This window comes from Prionailurus bengalensis, chromosome B1, assembly GCF_016509475.1.
Source record: "Prionailurus bengalensis isolate Pbe53 chromosome B1, Fcat_Pben_1.1_paternal_pri, whole genome shotgun sequence".
Taxonomy (NCBI): Eukaryota; Metazoa; Chordata; class Mammalia; order Carnivora; family Felidae; genus Prionailurus; species Prionailurus bengalensis.
The window spans coordinates 128,887,767-128,905,836 of record NC_057344.1 but is presented as its reverse complement, the minus strand read 5'-3'; the positions used below and the strand labels follow the sequence as shown (position 1 = coordinate 128,905,836).

The following is an 18,070-nucleotide window of genomic DNA, read 5'->3' as shown; positions in this document are numbered from 1 at the left end:
CCAGTATACACAATAGTGCCTAGGACATAGTAGACTCTTACTAAGTATTTGTTGAATATTGTGAATGAATGCTCTAGAAGCAAAATATACTAGATTACTTGCATTATATTATTGTACCTACTGCTTTGAATGTGACAATTTATAAATCTTTTATAAAATAACAGACATATTTGAGTTGGTTTAGTATTTTATACAAAGCCTTGTATAGACTTGAAAATCAGTTGCTTTAAAATACCAAGTATTGCAATATTAATTCTTCATACAAACTTAAATTGGAAGTTACTTTAATGGATCCAGAGATGTTCCCTTTATATTTAAACATTTTCACGATGTAGCCTGAGGACACTATGAGTTCTTAAGAGTTTATTGATATGTTCCAGATTCCATATTCTAACTACTAAGAAAGTGCTAATTGTTGAGTTTCAGTGTCACATCAAAGAATATCCACAGTTATCTAAATAGACTATTAAAATACTCATCTCCAGTTACTTTCCTCTGTAAGACTGGACCCTCATTATACACTTCAGTCAAAGCATTTCTCAACAATTTGAGTACAGATGCAAATATAAAATCCAGTTCTTTTCTGTTAAGTCAGCACCAAAAGAAGTTATAATAAGTAAATATATTTTTATTATCAGATTATTCTTTTTTTCATTGAAGTATGACTAATACATAATATTGCATTAGTTTCAGTGTACACCATAGTGATTCGACGAGTCTAGACAGTATGTTATGCTCAACACAAGTGTAGCTACCATTTGTCACCATCCAATACTCTTATAATACCATTGATTATATTTTCTATGCTGTACCTTTTATCCCTGTGATTTATTCATTTCATAACTGTAAGCCTGTATCTCCTACTCCCCTTCATCCATTTCACCCATCCTCCTACCTGATTTTCAGGTTATTTTTAAACACACTAAATATGAATAGATGTAACCCATGTAGACAGAAGTTCTTTGGAGTCCCCACTACTTTTTAAGAGTATAAAGGGGTTCTGAGATTAAAAAAAAAAGACAGTTAATGTTCTTTACTATTACCTCTGTGTCTTTTTTTGTTAAACACTCTCCTAATCCCTTTGAATATCACTTCCACGATGGAGCCCTTTGCTGCCCCCATCTCCTATCCAAGTCAGGACACAACTGTCTACCCTCCCTATAGAAATTTCACACTGCCAGATTTTAGTGGTCAAAATAACTTTTTTCTTCTCCTTATGTTTTTCCAGTTTTATTGAGAAATCATTGATACATGTCAGTGTAAAGTTTAAGGCACACAGCATGATGGTTTGATTTACATATATTGTGAAATGATTACCACAATAGATTCAACTAATACCTATCTTATATAGATACAACTAAAAGAAAATAAAGAGGAAAAGAAAAAATGGGAAAAAAATATTTTGTGATGAAAACTCTTGGGATTTATTCTCTTAATAACTTTCTTATATATTATACTCAATGTTAGCTATACTCATCATGTATATTACATCCCTAGAATTTATCTATCTTATAACTATTAGTTTTTATATCTTTGACCATCTTCCTTCAATCTCTCTCCCTACCGTGATCTGCCTATGGTAACCACAAGTCTGATCTTTTTATATATGAGTGTGTTGTTGTTTTTGCTGTTGTAATTGTTTTGTGATGTTTTTAGATTGCACATAAATGTGAAATCACACAGGATTTGTCTTTCTCTGCCTAACTTACTTCACTTAGCACAATGACTTCATGGTCTATACATATTGTCACAAATGGCAGGATGTCCTTATCTTTAATGGTTGAATAATATACCAGTGTGTGTGTGTGTGTGTGTGTGTGTGTGTATTATGTATACATGTATTATGTATATATGTATATATATTATATATAAATACATATTTATATACATACTTATTTTTATTTATACATAATATATATATATATATATCACATCTTTATCCCTAATCCATTGATGGACACTTGTTACCATGGTTGACCATTGTAAATAATGCTGCTATAAACATGGGGATGCAGATTTTTTTCAAACTAGTATTTTCTTTTCCTTTGGATATATCCTAGAAGTGGAAATGGTGGATCATATGAGAGTTGTATTTTTAATTTTTTGATGATTCTTCATATTGTGTTTTATTTATTTATTTTTATTTACTTTTTAAAAGTTTTATTTACTTTTTAAAATGTTTATTTTCATTTTTATTTAATGTTTATTTGTTTTTGAGACAGAGAGAGACAGAGCATGAACAGGGGAGGGTCAGAGAGGGGGAGACACAGAATCTGAAACAGGCTCCAGGCTCTGAACTGTCAGCACAGAGCACGACTCAGGGCTCGAACTCACTGACCGCGAGATCATGACCTGAGCCGAAGTCGGCCGCTTAACTGAGCCACACACACGCCCCTAAAATGTTTATTTATTTTTGAGAAAGAGAGCACACACAAGCGGTGGAGGGGCAGAGAGAGAGAGAGAATGAGAGAGAGAGAGAGAATTAATCTGAAACAGAATCTGAAGCAGGCTCCGAGCTCTCAGAACAGAGCCTGATTCAGGCTCGAAATCAGGCACAGTGAGATCCTGACCTGAGCCGAGGTTGGTTGCTTAATGGACTGAGCCACCAAGGGGCTCCACCATATTGTGTTTTATAGTGGCTTTACCAACTTTCTATCCCTCCAACAGTGCATAAGTGTTCCCCCTTCTCCACATTCATGCCATTATTTGTTTTCTCTTATTGTTTTAATGATGTCCATTCTAACAGGTGTTAGGTGCTATCTCATTATAGTTTTAATTGTATTCCCTGAATGACTAGTAATGTCAAATATCTTTTCATGTACCTGTTGGCTTTTGTATATCTTCTCTGGAGGAATGTCTATTTAGATCATTTGTTATTTGTTTTATGCTATTGAGTTATATGATTTATATAAAATGGTGTGAAATTCTTGTCTTTTCTATTTCATGTATTTCTGCTCTAATCTTTATTGTTTTATTTCTTCTGTTAACTTTTGGCTCAAGCTATTCTTCTTTTCATTCCTTAAGGTATAGGGTTAGGTTATTTGAGGGTCTCTTGCTTCTTAATGTAGGTGTTTATTTCTATGAACATACCTTTAAAACTGTTTTTGTTGTATCCTATAAGTTCCAGTATGGAGTATTTTCATTTTTATTTATCTCAATAATTTTTTTTTACTTTCCCTTTAATTTCTTCTTTGATCCATTGGTTGCTCAGGAATGGTTTGTTTAATTTCTAGGTGTTTGTGAATTTTCCAATTTTCACTGTTGTTGATTTGTAGTTTTGTGCTATTCTGGTCAGGAAAAAAACACCTGGTATGATTTCAGTTTTCGTGAATTTGCTAGTACATATTTTGTGACCTAACATATGATCTATCCTAGAAAATATTCCATGTGCACTTGAGAAAAATGTGTAATCTGCTGTTGTTGCATAGAATATTCTGTCTATGTCTGTTAGGTACATTTGGTCCGTAGAGTTGTTCAAATCCTGTGTTTCCTATTGTTTCTCTGTTTAGGTGATCTATTATTGAGAGTGGGATATTAAAGTCCTCAATTATTATTATACTGTTTATTTCTCCCTTTAGCTCTGGTAGCTTTTTCTTTATATATTTGGATGCTCTAATTTTGGGTGCATTAATACTTACAATGATGTAATACTTACAATAATGTACCTACATTTTTTTCATTATATAATGACCTTGTTTCTTTTTATAATTTTTTGTTTCAAATCTGTTTTTGTCTAATGAAGGTATAGCTACACTTGGTTTTGTTGTTGTTACCATTTGCTTGAAAGGTCTTTTTCTGTCTCTTCACTTTCAGTCTATTTGTGTCTCTAAGACTAAAATGAGTATCTTGTTGGCAGCATATTGTTTGCTCTTATTTTTTTGTTCATTCAGCCACTCTGTGTCTCCTAATTGGAAAATCTATTGCATTTATGTTTTTAAAAATGTTTATTTTTGAGAGAGCAGGAGTGAGAGAGAGAGAATGCAGACACATGGGGAACTGGCAGAGAGAGAGAGGGAGAGAGAGAATCCCAAGCAGGCTGCGCACTGTCAACTTAGAGCCCAGTGCAGGGCTTGATCTCATGAATCGTGAGATCATGACCTAAGCCACAATCAAGAGTTGGACACTTAACTGACTGAGCCACCCAGACACCCTTAGTCCATTTATGTTTAAAGAATTTATTGATAGGTAAGGACTTGCTGTTGACATTTTGTTAATTGTTTTCTGGTTGGTTTGTAGATCCACTGTTTCTTGTTTCTTATTCTGTTGTCTTTTTGTATCTGTACACTTTTTTATCATGTTCTTTTATGTAATTATTACAGAATTCTCCCATATGGTTATAATGAAGCTTACGTATAACATCTTAAACTTATAACACCATATTTTAATGTGATAACAGCTTCCATAGAATAATAAATTCTATACTTTTACTTCTCCCTCCCCTCACAATTTAGGCTATTTTTGTTACAATCACATGTTTTTTATATTGTGTAAAATATATTTAAAAATGTTTTTAATGTTTATTTTTGAGAGAGAGAGACAGAGCATGAGCAGGGGAGGGGTAGAGAGAGACAGAGAGAGAGAGAGGGAAACACAGAATCCAAAGCAGGCTCCAGACTCTGAGTTGTCAGCATAGAGTCCAATGCAGGGCTCGAACCTACCAGCCATGAGAACATGACCTGAGCTGAAGTCGGATGCTCAACCGATTGAGCCACTCAGGTTCCCCAATATATTGTGTAAAATATACTTAATAACAGATTATTATAGTTGTGTTTATTTTTGCTATGTCCCATTTTTTAACTTTTAAACTAGAATTGTAAGTTATACACCACTATTACCATTTTGCTGAATCTATGACTGTATACTTATAGTTAACTATGAGATTTATGCTACCTTTTAATTTTTTATAATGTAAATTAGTGTTCTTTTACTTTCACTTATGGAACTCCCTTTAGCATTCCTTGTGGGGCAAGCCTGGTAGTAATGAACTCTCTCAGCTTTGTTTGTTTGGAAAAGTCTTTATTCCTCCTTGATTTCTAAAGGACATTTTGCCAGATACAGAATTCTTAGTTGACCATTATTTTCTTTCAGTATTTTGAATATGTCATCCATTCTCTCCTGGTGTGAAAGTTTCTGTTGAGAAATCTCTCAATAGTCCTATGGGGATTTCCTCGTATATAATTTCTCTCTTTTCTCTTACAGCTCTTAAAATCCTTTTTGACTTTGAGTTTTGCCCATTTAATTATAATGTGTCTTGGTGTAATCCTATTCTTAATCAACCATTTGGGAACTTTTGATCTTCATGGATCTGGATGTCCATTTCTCTCCCCAGGTTTTGCAAGTTTTCAGTATTTATTGCTTTAAATATAGTTTCCGTATGTTTTTCTTTATTTTCTCCTTCTCAAATTCCCCTTATGTGAATATTCTTCCTTTTCACTGTGTCCCATAATTCCCTTAGGCTTCCTTCACTCTTTTTTAATTCTTTATTCTTTTTGCTTTTTTTACTGGGTAATTTCCAATGTCCTCTCTTCTAGGTCACTGATTCTTTCTTCTATATGGTTGAGCCTGCTTTTGAAACTTTGGATTCTTCAGCTCAGTAACTGTATTTTTCAGACTCCAGGATTTCTGTTTGGTGTGTTTTTTATGCTTACTATTTCCCTAAATAAATTTTAAATGTTTTCATGTGTTGTTATTTATTTATTTTTTTTTTTTTTAATTTTTATCTGTGTTTTTTTTTTTTTGTAGTTCATCAGATTTCCTTAAGCAGAGTAACATAATTATTTAACAGTTTCTAGATCTCCATTTCTTTAGGATCAGATGCTGGGGCTTTATTAGTTTCCTTTGGTATTGTCATATTTATTTGATTTCTTTCTTTCTTTCTTTCTTTCTTTCTTTCTTTCTTTCTTTCTTTCATCCTTGATTCCCTACATTGGTATCTGCACATATGAGTAATTGGACTCATCATCCTGTCTTTGGAGGTTTTCTTTAGCAGAGACCTTTTTTTAAATATATTTTTTTAAATTTTTATTTAGTTTTGAGGGAGACAGAGAGACAGACTCTGAGGGAGGGAGTAGTAGAGAGAGAGGGAGACACAGAATCCAAAGCAGGCTCTAGGCTCCGTGCTGTTAGCACAGAGCTCAATGCAGCGCTTGAACCCATGAACTGTGAGATCGTGACCTGAGCTGAAGTTGGATGTTTAACTGACTGAGCCACCCAGGGTCACCTGGCAGAGACTGTTCTTTACCAGTCAGTTCAATTTAGGATTCTAGATGCAGCTTCCAGTTATGTTCTTTTGGTATGTGGGACCTACTAGAATGGTCTATTTTCATATGAGGCAAATGTTTGAACTCTGAGGATGGAGATAGAAGGGTGTTCCTTAGGCCAAGAACATTTAGATTGGTCTTTTGACTTGGCTTCCTACACAAATGAGGCTGTAGGATAGGCTCCATTATTATCTGGATTCTCTGGTTAGACTCATTAGATGAACAGGTCTGGGTAGTATATTCAGTAATAGGGCTGTGAATTAGCTTCCCTGCCCTGACAGGGTAACAGGAAAGAACCCAGGGACTATATAGCTCCTTCTATGGGAACTTGAGTTATGTCACAGTGTACACCGAATTCCCTGGTTAGGGGAATTCCTCCCATTCATGGGAGGAAGCCACACACAGTGTTCTCTGTGCTGGCCACTTGGAACCTGGCCACTTACAGCCTGCTTCGGATTCTGTCTTTCCTTCTCTCTCTTTGCCCCTCCCCTGTTCGTGCTTTCTCTCTCTCTCTCAAAACTAACTAAGCATTAAAAATTATATTTAAAAATTTTTAATTTGAGAATCCCAATCTGGCAAATCTGTAATCTACTGAGTTCCCTGGTAGTAATACTCCCCTTGGTTCTCTAGGTGAGCAAAACTGCTGATTGGGATTACTATTTGGACACTGCAGGTATGAAGTTAGCTTCTCAAGATACATGTGCTGGTTGATGCAAGCCTCTCCCCACTAATCCATTACAGTCTCATTCCTGGTGGTTGAGCCTTGCAGATTCCTCTGTAACCTCTATGGTGTGAGATCAGAGTAGGGGCCTCTCACAAAGTGATCCAATGTTGAGGAAGACTGATTGTCCCCCTGGGTTCTCTTTTCTTGCTGGAGGAACTGGAGACTCAGTGGAGGCTACTGTAAGTGGTGTTGCACTGGCTTTTGAGAAGGGCAATTAAGTCAATGTGTAGCCTCTTCCTTTATCTGTTTAATGCAGTCTGTCTTGGTCTCTGTGGTAGAAGTAGTTACTTCTCCCTTATCACCACGTTCTAGGATTCTCTCAGTGGTGCTTTTTTTTTTTTCTTTAATACTGATTAGTTATACTTGTCAGGGATACCAAAGTCAATAATGACCTATTTTGGTAATTTACTCCACCTTGAATAGCTTTTATACTTTTGTCTTACTATCTAAGGAAGCTACATTTCTGATATTTTTTTAATGACAATGCATCTCATTTAATCTTTCTATTGCCCTTAAGATAGTACAAAACATGGGACACTTGGGTGGCTCAGTTGGTTAAGCATCCAACTCTTGATCTTGGCTCAGGTCATGATCTCACGGTTGGTGAGTTGGATCCCCATGTCAGCCTCTGAGCTGACAGCATGGAACCTGCTTGGGATTCTCTTTTTTTCTCTGCCCATCCCTTGCCCGTGCTCTCTTTCTCTCTCTCTAAATAAATAAACTTAAAAAAAATTAAAACAGGAAAAAACAGTGTAGCTGCTCAGTGAGATAAAAATAAATTAATGAATTGATGTATGAATGAATGGATATAAACATTTTTTTTTATTTTTTTTTTTAAATTTTTTTTTTCCAACGTTTTATTTATTTTTGGGACAGAGAGAGACAGAGCATGAATAGGGGAGGGGTAGAGAGAGAGGGAGACACAGAATCGGAAACAGGCTCCAGGCTCTGAGCCATTAGCCCAGAGCCTGACGCGGGGCTCGAACTCACGGACCGCAAGATCGTGACCTGGCTGAAGTCGGACGCTTAACCGACTGCGCCACCCAGGCGCCCCTAAACATTTTTATTTGTAATAAAAAGAAATCTTATTCTCCATTTATTTAATATTTCAAAACACTTAACATAGGATTTGGTTTGGTGCATTGCAAAGAGTTTCCCTTTCTTTTAAAACTTTAGAAGTGTGATGTGAAGACATTTATTCAGTTTGGACCTATAGATAAATAGCCAGATTTAATAGTAAACTTCCAATGGTGGCAATGTGTAGAAACATTTCCCCAAATGATAAGATTAACAAATATCTTGGAGTTCCTATTAAATATTCAGATTTTAAACTTCATGACAGGTCTCTTTAACTTGAATCTCCAATTAGGAGGCCTGGGAAACTGCATCCACCCATCAGGTAGTTGGTGGTGTAGGTCAAGAACTGTATCCTAGATAAAACCAAAACTTATATTTGATCTGCTAAAATCAAGATTGGACTGTTTTGATTTTTTTTCAGGTTTCATATCCATATTCATTTTGCTACTGAATTTACTAATAAAGTCACTAATTTGACTAAAGTCATAGATTTTTATTAATTTTGAATTAAATTCATTCAGAATTCATGTTTTCAATGTAGAATTTTGTGGCCTATATTTGCACTCGATAGGCAGATAAAAATTATCCTTAATAAAATTACTTAGGTAAATTAAGAGCTTCAGTTGAACTGGGTGAGAACATAGAAATTTGTTCAACTTATTTAAAAAACAACAACAACAACTTGGTTTAAGCATTCTTCCAGGATATTAGGATAGAGTAGTGTGCTAATTGTATCTCTTACCTATTCATTAAACTAGGTCTGCCAGAACTATTACTTAACAACATTTATTTAATGATTAGTTTGTGCTGCTTTATGGCCTGAAAGGAAATAAATTTACATTTGCTATGGATGCCCTACATTTTAGACTTTTAACTGAGGAGGATAACCTTGTCACTCCAATTAACTCTTACTTAATGACGTTTTAAATTAGTTTCTATGTCATTGTTGTTGGTGTTTTCTTTTCCCTGTGTTTTTGGTTAGTAGGTAAACAACATCAACAAACTTTTTTTTTCTAAAATGTGCTAGCTGGTTCACCTGGGTGGCTTAGTAGATTAAACATATGACTCTTGGTTTCTGCTCAGGTCATGATCTCACAGTTTGTGGGTTCGAGTCCCACATCTAGCTCTTCACTGACTCTCCCCTCACTCACTCTCTCTCTCTCTCTCTCAAAATAAATAAATAAATAAACTTAACAAAATTGGCTAGTCTATTGTTATGTCTGTTTCAGTACATGTTAAAATGGGCAAAGTACTAAAAGAAAACAAAATGAACATAGAGTGAGCACCCACAGCAAGCCTGGGCTTTCAGTAAACAGTTCTGTATTTTCTAATGTAATTCACATAAGAGCACCCACTTCCATCTAAGAATAGAAAACTGAGCCTAAGAAAGATAAACTGTATGTCCAAGATCATGTAGTAAGTGGGACCACTGGGATTTACAATGTTTGTCTATTTTCAGAACATGCCTTCTCTTGTCTTACATTAAATATTTTTTTTCTCAATAAATTGAACATAGGTAAGCATATATTTTGTATTATGTAACTTGTACCAACCAATATATAATTATGACTTGTCTCAGTCAATATGACACCAGCTTACTTTATGTTCCAGTATATTCACTGTCTTCCAGACCTTTTGTATATTATTATTAAACATTTTCCTTAGTTTAATGTACTCCCCTTATAACTTTATTATTAATAACAAACTTCATATATCCAAACATATATTTTGGATGGTGAAGATACCAGCAAAGCAGGAGGACCCTAGGCTCATTTCATCCCATGAATACAACTAGATAACTGTCAGATCATCCTAAATACTCTGGAAATTTATCTGAAGACTGGAAAAACAAACTTAACAACTAAAGGTAGAGAGAAAGCCACATTGAAGAAGGTAGGAAGGGTGGAGGCCTAGCTTGGGAGAGAAATGGAGTGTGGCCACTGCAAGTGGGAGAGAACCACAGTTGCAGAGAAGGGCAAGACACAAACTAGCACACAGGGGAATGCATAAGGAAAGCGAATCCCCATAGCAATTGTTTAGAGAGCAAGAGAGCCCAAAATTTGTGAGTTCTTGCAGTAAGTAGGGCTTAAAGCCTGGAATTTTTAAGGTCAATGTGCTTGGCTCTGGGAGAACTCAGAGGACATTAGGGCTGCTCTTAGGGAAAAGGCAGGGCAAACATCCCACAGACATACAAACCAAAAACAGCACTCTGGCCACCTAGGGCACACAGTGGGGAGATTATTTGCTTATCTAAAAGTGTGTGCCAGAGAGGCAGCATCCATGGAGAGACTCCTCTGGGGACAAAGGAACTGGCAGGCACCATTTCCCTCTCCCACCCCTCAGTTTAAGCACAGGGCCACCTGAAGGAACCAGCTCAGAGTCTACACTCCCTATCTAATTTGTTTACACTAAACCCTTCACCCTTGCTCACACTATGTCACCTGAGTGAGGAGTTTGCAGGGCCTCTGGTCTGGTTGTGGTGGTGACAGGTCTCATTTCACAAGCAGACCAGAGCACACCTAGCTAAAATGCACCACATTCAAGCCAGGGACCAAACACTACCCATAATAGGCAAAGAGAGCCTCTACAGATGACACCCCTGCAAAATAAAGTGGTCAGGACACAACAGTAGAGCATAGGCAGCACACACTCCCAGAAGCACCAGGCCCTGAGGAACAGTTGCTACTACACTGCAGGGTACTACAGGAACACTTCTTCGTAAAGCCAGGACCCTCAAGAACAGGAAACATAGCTGACTTTCCTAACACACAGAAACAGGCACAAAGACTTAGAAAAAATAAGAAGACAAAGGAATTTGTCCCAAATGAAAGAATAGGACAAGGCCATAGCCAGAGATCTAAGCAAAACAGATGGAGAAATTAAAGCAATAATCATAAGGATACTCACTGGACTTGAGAAGAGTGGACAACATTAGTGAGGCCATTAACACAGAAATAAAGAATAACTTAGCAGGGATAAAGGGCTCAATATACAAAAAGAAATACAATTGATGGAATGAACAGCAGGTGGGAAAAAGCCGAGGAATTAATTAATGACCTACAAGACAATAATGGAAAGTAATCAAACTGAATAAAAGAGAGAAAAAAGAATTATGCAAAACAATAATAGATTTACGGAATACAATGACTCTATCTAATGTAATAACATTCATATTTTAGGAGTTCCAGAAGAAGAAGAGAGGGAGAAGGGTGCAGAGAGTTTATTTGAAGAAATAATAGCTGAGAACTTCCCTAAACTGGGTAGGAAACAGATATCTTGATGCAGGAGTCACAGAAAACTCCCATCAAAATAAACAAAAGCAAATCCACATCAAGACATATTGTAATTAAACTGGAAAAATATAGTGATAAACAAACAAACAGAAAAGCATGAAGACAAAAGATGACAGTTACATACAAAGGAAACCCTATAAATCTATCACCAGATTTTTCAGCAGAAACTTTCCAATCCAGAAAGGAATGGTGTAATATATTCAAAGTGTTGAATGGGAAAAATCTGCAGCCAAGAATACTCTATCCAGCAAGGCTAATATTCAGAATAGAAGGAGAGATAAAATTTCCCCGACAAACACAAAATAAAGGAATTCATGACCACTAAGCCGGCCCAGCAAGAAATATTAAAAGGAATTCTTTGAGTGGAAGGGCGAGACCAAAAGTGACAGTATAGAGGTAGAAAATACAAAAGCAGTAAAAATGAATACTTTTATTAAAAAAATCACCCAACGAACTACTCACCAAAAACAATATAAATTATAATAAAATATGCCTAAAATGTGGAGAGGAGAAAAGAATGAGTTTAAACTTAAATGACTATCAATATAGACTGCCCTAGGCAGAAGTTTTATACAAACCTAATGATAACCATCTATCAAAACCAACTTGTAAATATGCAAAGAATAAAGAGAAAGAAATCCAAATATATCATTAAAGAAAATCAGCAAAACATCAGAAACAGCAACAAAAAAATGGATCAGAGAAAGTCTCCCAAAATAACCACAAAACAAATAATAAAATGGCAATCAATACATATCTATCAATAATTACTTTGAATATAAATGGACAAAATGCCTCAATCAAAAGACATAATTTGTCAGAGTGGATAAAAAACAAGATCCATCTATGTTGTGCCCACGAGAGACTCATTGTAGACCTAAAGACACCTGCAGACTAGAAGTGAGAGGTTGGAGAAACATCTATCGGAGAAACTGATATCAAAACACAGCCAGTGTAGCAATAATTATATTGGGGAAAAAATCGACTTTAAAACAAAGACTATAAGAAGAGCAAAAGAAGGACACTATATAATAATAAAGGGGACAATATAACAAGAAGATATAACAATCATAAGTATTTATACATCTAGCATAGGAGCAGCCAAATACATAAAATAGTTACAACAAAGGAACTACTCAAAAATAATACAATAAGAGTAGGGAACTTTAACACCTCACTTACATCAATGGGCAGATCATGTAATCAACAAGGAATCAGTGGCTTTGAATGATGCACTGGACTAGATGAATTTAACAGATATATTCAGAACATTCCATTCTAAAACAACAGAATACATATTGTTTTCAAGTGCACAGGGAATATTCTCCAGAATAGATCACATATTAGACCACAAAACATGTCTCAACAAATTCAAGAAGATTGAGATCATACCTTGCATATTTTCTGATCACAAAGCTATAAAACTAGAAGTCAAGCATAAGCAAAATTCTGAAAAGACCACAGATACATGGAGTTTAAATAACATGCTACTAAAAAATGAATGGGTTGACCAGGAAATAAATGAAGAAGTAAAAAAAAGTACAAGGAAACAAATGAAAAAGAAAACACAATATTTCAAAACCTCTAGGGCACAGCAGTTCTAAGAGGGTTGTTTATAGCAATACAGGCCCACCCCAAGAAGCAAGAAAAATGTCCAACCTAACCTTTCACCTAATGGAGATAGAAAAAGAACAGCAAAAGGAAGGAAATAGTAAAGATTAGAGCAGAAATAAATGGTATAGAAACTAAAAAACAAAGAGAAACAAAATAAAAACAATAAAACTAATAAAAGAATACAAAAAAACCCCAATAAAATTGATAAATCTAGCCAGACTCATCAAGAAAAAAAAGAGAAAGACCCAAATAAATAAAATCACAAATGAAAAGGAAGAAATAAAAAACAAACCACAGAAATACAAAGAATTATAGGTGAATACTATGAAAATCTATATGCCCACAAATTGTACAACCTAGAAATAAGTGGATAAATTCCTAGAAATGTATAACCTATCAAAACTGAAACACAAAGAAATAGAAAATTTGAACAAACTGACATCCAGCAAAGAAATGGCATCAGTGATCACAAAGTTCCCAACAAACAAAATTCCAGGACCAAATGGCTTCACAGGCAAATTCTACCAACCATTTAAAGAGAGTTAATACCCATTCTTTGCCAACTGTCCCAAAAAAATACAAGAGGAAGGAAAACTTCCAAATTCACTCTATGAGGCCAACATTAGTCTGATACCACAACCAGATAAAGACACCACCAAAAAAGAGAACTACAGGCCAATATCTCTGATAAACATAGTTAAAAAAAAATACTTGACCAAATACTAGCAAAATGAATGCAACAATACATTAAAAAAATACATTAAAAAATCATTCACCACGATCAAGTAAGATTTATTCTTTTGTTGGAAGGGTGGCTCAATATTTGCAAATCAATCAGTGTGGTACATCAGATTAATAAAAGAAAGAATAAGAACCATATCATTTCAATAGTCCCAGAAAAAGTATTTGACAAAGCAGAACAGCAATTCATGATAAAACCCTCAACAAAGTACATTTAGAGGGAGCATAACTCAACATATAATAAAGGTCATATATGAAGAACCAACAGTGAACATCATACTCAATGGGAAAAAAACTGAGAGCTTTTCCTCTATACTCAGGAAAAAACACAGGGATGGCCACTCTCACCACTTTTGTTCAACATAGCCTTTTGTTCAACTGGAAGCCTTTGCCTCAGCAATCGGATAAACTAAAGAAATAAAACCAAAAACAATAACAACCAAAATAAATAAAAGGCATCCACATTGTTAAGAAAGAAGTGAAACTTTCACTATTTGCAGATGACATGATGCTCTATATAGAAAACCTGAAAGACTCCACCAAAAAACTATTACTGATAAATTCAATAAAGTCACAGGATAAGAAATTAATGTACAGAAATCTCTTGCACTTCTATACACCAATAATAAAGCAACAGGAAGAGAAACTAAGAAAAAAATCCCATTTACAATTGTACCCAAAATACTAAGATACCTAGGAATAAGCCTAACCAAAGAGGTGAAATCCTGCACTCTGAACACTATAAAACACTGATGAAAGAAATTAAAAATAACACAAAGAAATGCAAAGATATTTTATGCTCATAGATTGGGAGAACAAATATTGTTAAAATGTTTATACTACACAAAGTAATCTAAATGTCTAATGTAATCCCTATCAAAATATCACCAACATTTTTCGCAGAGCTAAGAGAAATAATCCTAAAATTTGTATGGAACCACAAAAGACGCTGAATAGCCAAAGGAACCTTGAAAAAGAAAAACAAAGCTGAAGGCATTATATTTGTGTACCTCAAGTTATATTACAAAGCTGCAGTGATCAAAATAGTATAGCACTGGCACGAAAATAGACATATAAATCAATGTAATAGGATAGAAAATCCAGAAATAAGCCCACAGTCATATGGTCAATTATTCTTTGGTAAAGCGGGAAAGAATATCCAATGGGAAAAAGATAGTCTCTTCAACAAATGGTGTGGGGAAAACTGGACAGCAAGATACAGAAGAATGCAACTGGACCACTTTAGTACACCATACACACACAAAAAAACCTCAAAATGGGTTAAAAATGTAAATGTGAAGCCTAAAACCATAAAAATCCTAGAAGAGAGCACAGGCAGTAATTTTGCCGCCATCAGCTATAGCAACTGTTTTCTAGATGGGTTGAGGTAAGGGAAACAAAAGCAAAAATAAACTGTTTGAGATTACATCAGAATTAAAAGCTTCAGCATAGTGAAATAAAATGATCAAAAAAGCTAAAAGGCAAACTACACAATGGGAGAAGACATTTACAAATGACATATCTGATAAAGGGTTAGTATCCACAATACATAAAGAACTTATTTTTTTATTTTTTTAAGTTTATTTATTGTGAGAAAAAGTGAGAGAGAGAAAGAGAAAGAGAGTGTGTGGACAGGGGAGGGGCAGAGAGAGGGAGAGAGAAAGAATCCTAAGCAGAGTCTGCACTGATAGTGCAGGTGGGGCTCGAACCCATGAACCGTGAGATCATGCATGACCTGAGCCAAAAATGAGATGCATGCCTAACTGACTGAGCCACTCAGGTGCCCAAAAATATATATAAAGAACTTATTAAGCTAAACACCCAAAAAACAATCCAATTAAAAATTGGGCAGAAGACAAGGACACCCTTTTTTTTCCCAAAGAAGATATATAGATGGCCAACAGACAGATGAAAAGATGCTCATTATCGCTTATCATCAGGGAAATGCCACTCAAAACTACAATGAGATATCACTTCACACTTGTCAGAATGGTTAAAATCAATAGCACAAGAAATAACAGGTGTTGATGAGGATGTGGAGAAAGGGTTACCATCTTGCATTATTGGTGGCAATGGAAACTGGTGGAGCCACTTAGGAAAACAGTATGGAAGTTCTTCAAAAAGTTAAAAATAGAACTACCCTATAATCCACAATCACACTACTGTGTATTTACCCAAAGAATACAAAAAACACTAATTCAAATATCCCTATGTGTAAGTAGCCCAAAAGTCTATATATACATGAATGGATAAAGTGGATATTACTCAGCCATAAAAAAAGAATGGATGTTGCCATTTTCAACCACATGGCTGGAGCTAGAGAGTACAAGGCTAAGCGAAATAAGTCAGTAGGTGTTGCCCCTGGGTGGCTCAGTCAGTTGAGTGTCTGACTTCAGCTCAGGTCATGATCTCGTGGTTTGTGAGTTTGAGCCCCACGTTGGGCTCTGTGCTGACAGCTCAGAGCCTGGAGCCTGCTTCTGATTCTGTGTCTGCCTCTCTGTCTGACCCACTCATGCACTGTCTCAATCTCTCTCTCTAAAATAAATAAACATTAAAAATTAAAAAAAGGAGTCAGGGAAGACATATGATACCATATGATTTCACTCATATGTGGAAAGTAAAGCAAATCAAACAAGGGGGAAAGAGAGCGAGAAACCAAGAAACAGACACGTAACTACAGAGAAGAAACTGATGGTTACTAGATGGGAGGTGAGTGGGAAATGGGTGAAATAGGTGATGGGGATTAAGGTTTTCACTTGTCTTGACGAACACTGGGTGATTAAAATAAAAATGTAAAAATGACAACAACAACAGAATATGCTTCTTTCTCGTTTAAAATACCTTGCATCAGCCATGAGTAAGTGTTAACAGTACAAACTTGCTATGGACAGACACTGGGAGATACCTTTTGCTGAATTTACTAAGAGATCCTTTATATATATATAGAGGTCCTTTATATATAGAGAGAGATCCTTTATATATATATATATATATATATATATATATATATATACACACACACACATACATACACACATATATATATATGTATGTATGTATTTCAGTTGTATCCATTACAATTTTATGTTTTTATTATATTCATTTAAATGGAGCAAAAAATCTTTCTTCTTTCCAGATTACAATCTCCTTCACTTTAGAAAGAGAACAAGGTTATTCAGTTTAAAGTAACTATAGGATTGTAACAGTTCATTGTGTAGTTGCAGAACATATCATACAGCAATCATCTGACCCCTCTTTCAAAGAACTATTTGAAGCATCTTTCTCAGGAAGAAATAGAATTATTAAGTTGTCATTATCTCCTAGTGCCACTGAAAGGACATGAGTTCCAATGCCATATTGCCTGACATTTAAACTCATACCTTGGGATATTGAGAAAGAGGAGGGGGTAGGTGAAGGAGAGAACCAGTTTTAAATTCTGTTACTGTATAGCAAGATGTTAGGATTTTTGCACGCACTAAAATTTAACTTGCATTTCATGTAGCAGAAGAAAACAGAGCACATAAAATAAACATTATCATTTTAAGTTTAATTCTTTACATCCCTGTAAAAGACAGCAATAGACATTTGCCCAAAGAATCCAGGATTGTGAATGACTTTTCTGAAAATGAGTGAGTAAGCTTTGCAGAAAAACCAAAGGAATATTCTCCTAATGACTAGTGCCTGGTCTGAGAATTACAAAATGACACTGGGGTTGAAAGATAATGTCCAAATCAAGAAAAATGGTGAACTCAGTGCTAGGAGATCCAGATATGATATATGTTAAGTACTTTTATTCTCAAGTCAGGAAAACCTGGGTTTAAATGCTAGTTTTGCTATTTACTAGCCTCATGGTCTTGAGCAAGTTAACTGGTGCAAACCTTACTTTCTTTATCTATAAAATGAACATAACAATTGTTATCTGCATGCTAATAGTGCATGCAATTAGTGTTTGACAATCATTACTGTATTATAAGAATGCAATAAGTATGAGTTGTGGCTATTATAGTAAAAAATGTAAAAAGTACTTCGAGAATAGAAATAACTTGATTGTTTATGGCATATATGTGATGGATTCATTAGTGTATACTTATCTCTAAGCCCATCAAGTTGTACAAATTAAATGTGTAGATGTTTCCATGTTTCTGCATGTCAATAATACCTCAATAAAATAGTTTAAAATATAACAAATAAATATATAGACTCAGGAACTTAAAAAAATAAGAGAAAGATTAGTATTAGTATATAAAGTGAATTATATTTAGTCCTAAAAGTTGGCTGCCTTTTTCTTCTAGAATCCCAGTAGACAGAGCAATGAAGGACTTAGGGAATCAGTATTCAGAGTGCCCATTAGAAGAAAAGAA

General features: G+C 35.1%; 1 protein-coding gene across 1 annotated transcript in view; it reads left to right on the top strand.

Moving 5' to 3' along the window:
- Positions 1–18,070, top strand: part of GRID2 (glutamate ionotropic receptor delta type subunit 2) — a 1,450,102-nt gene that overhangs the window by 510,243 nt on the left and 921,789 nt on the right. The window lies entirely within an intron of this gene.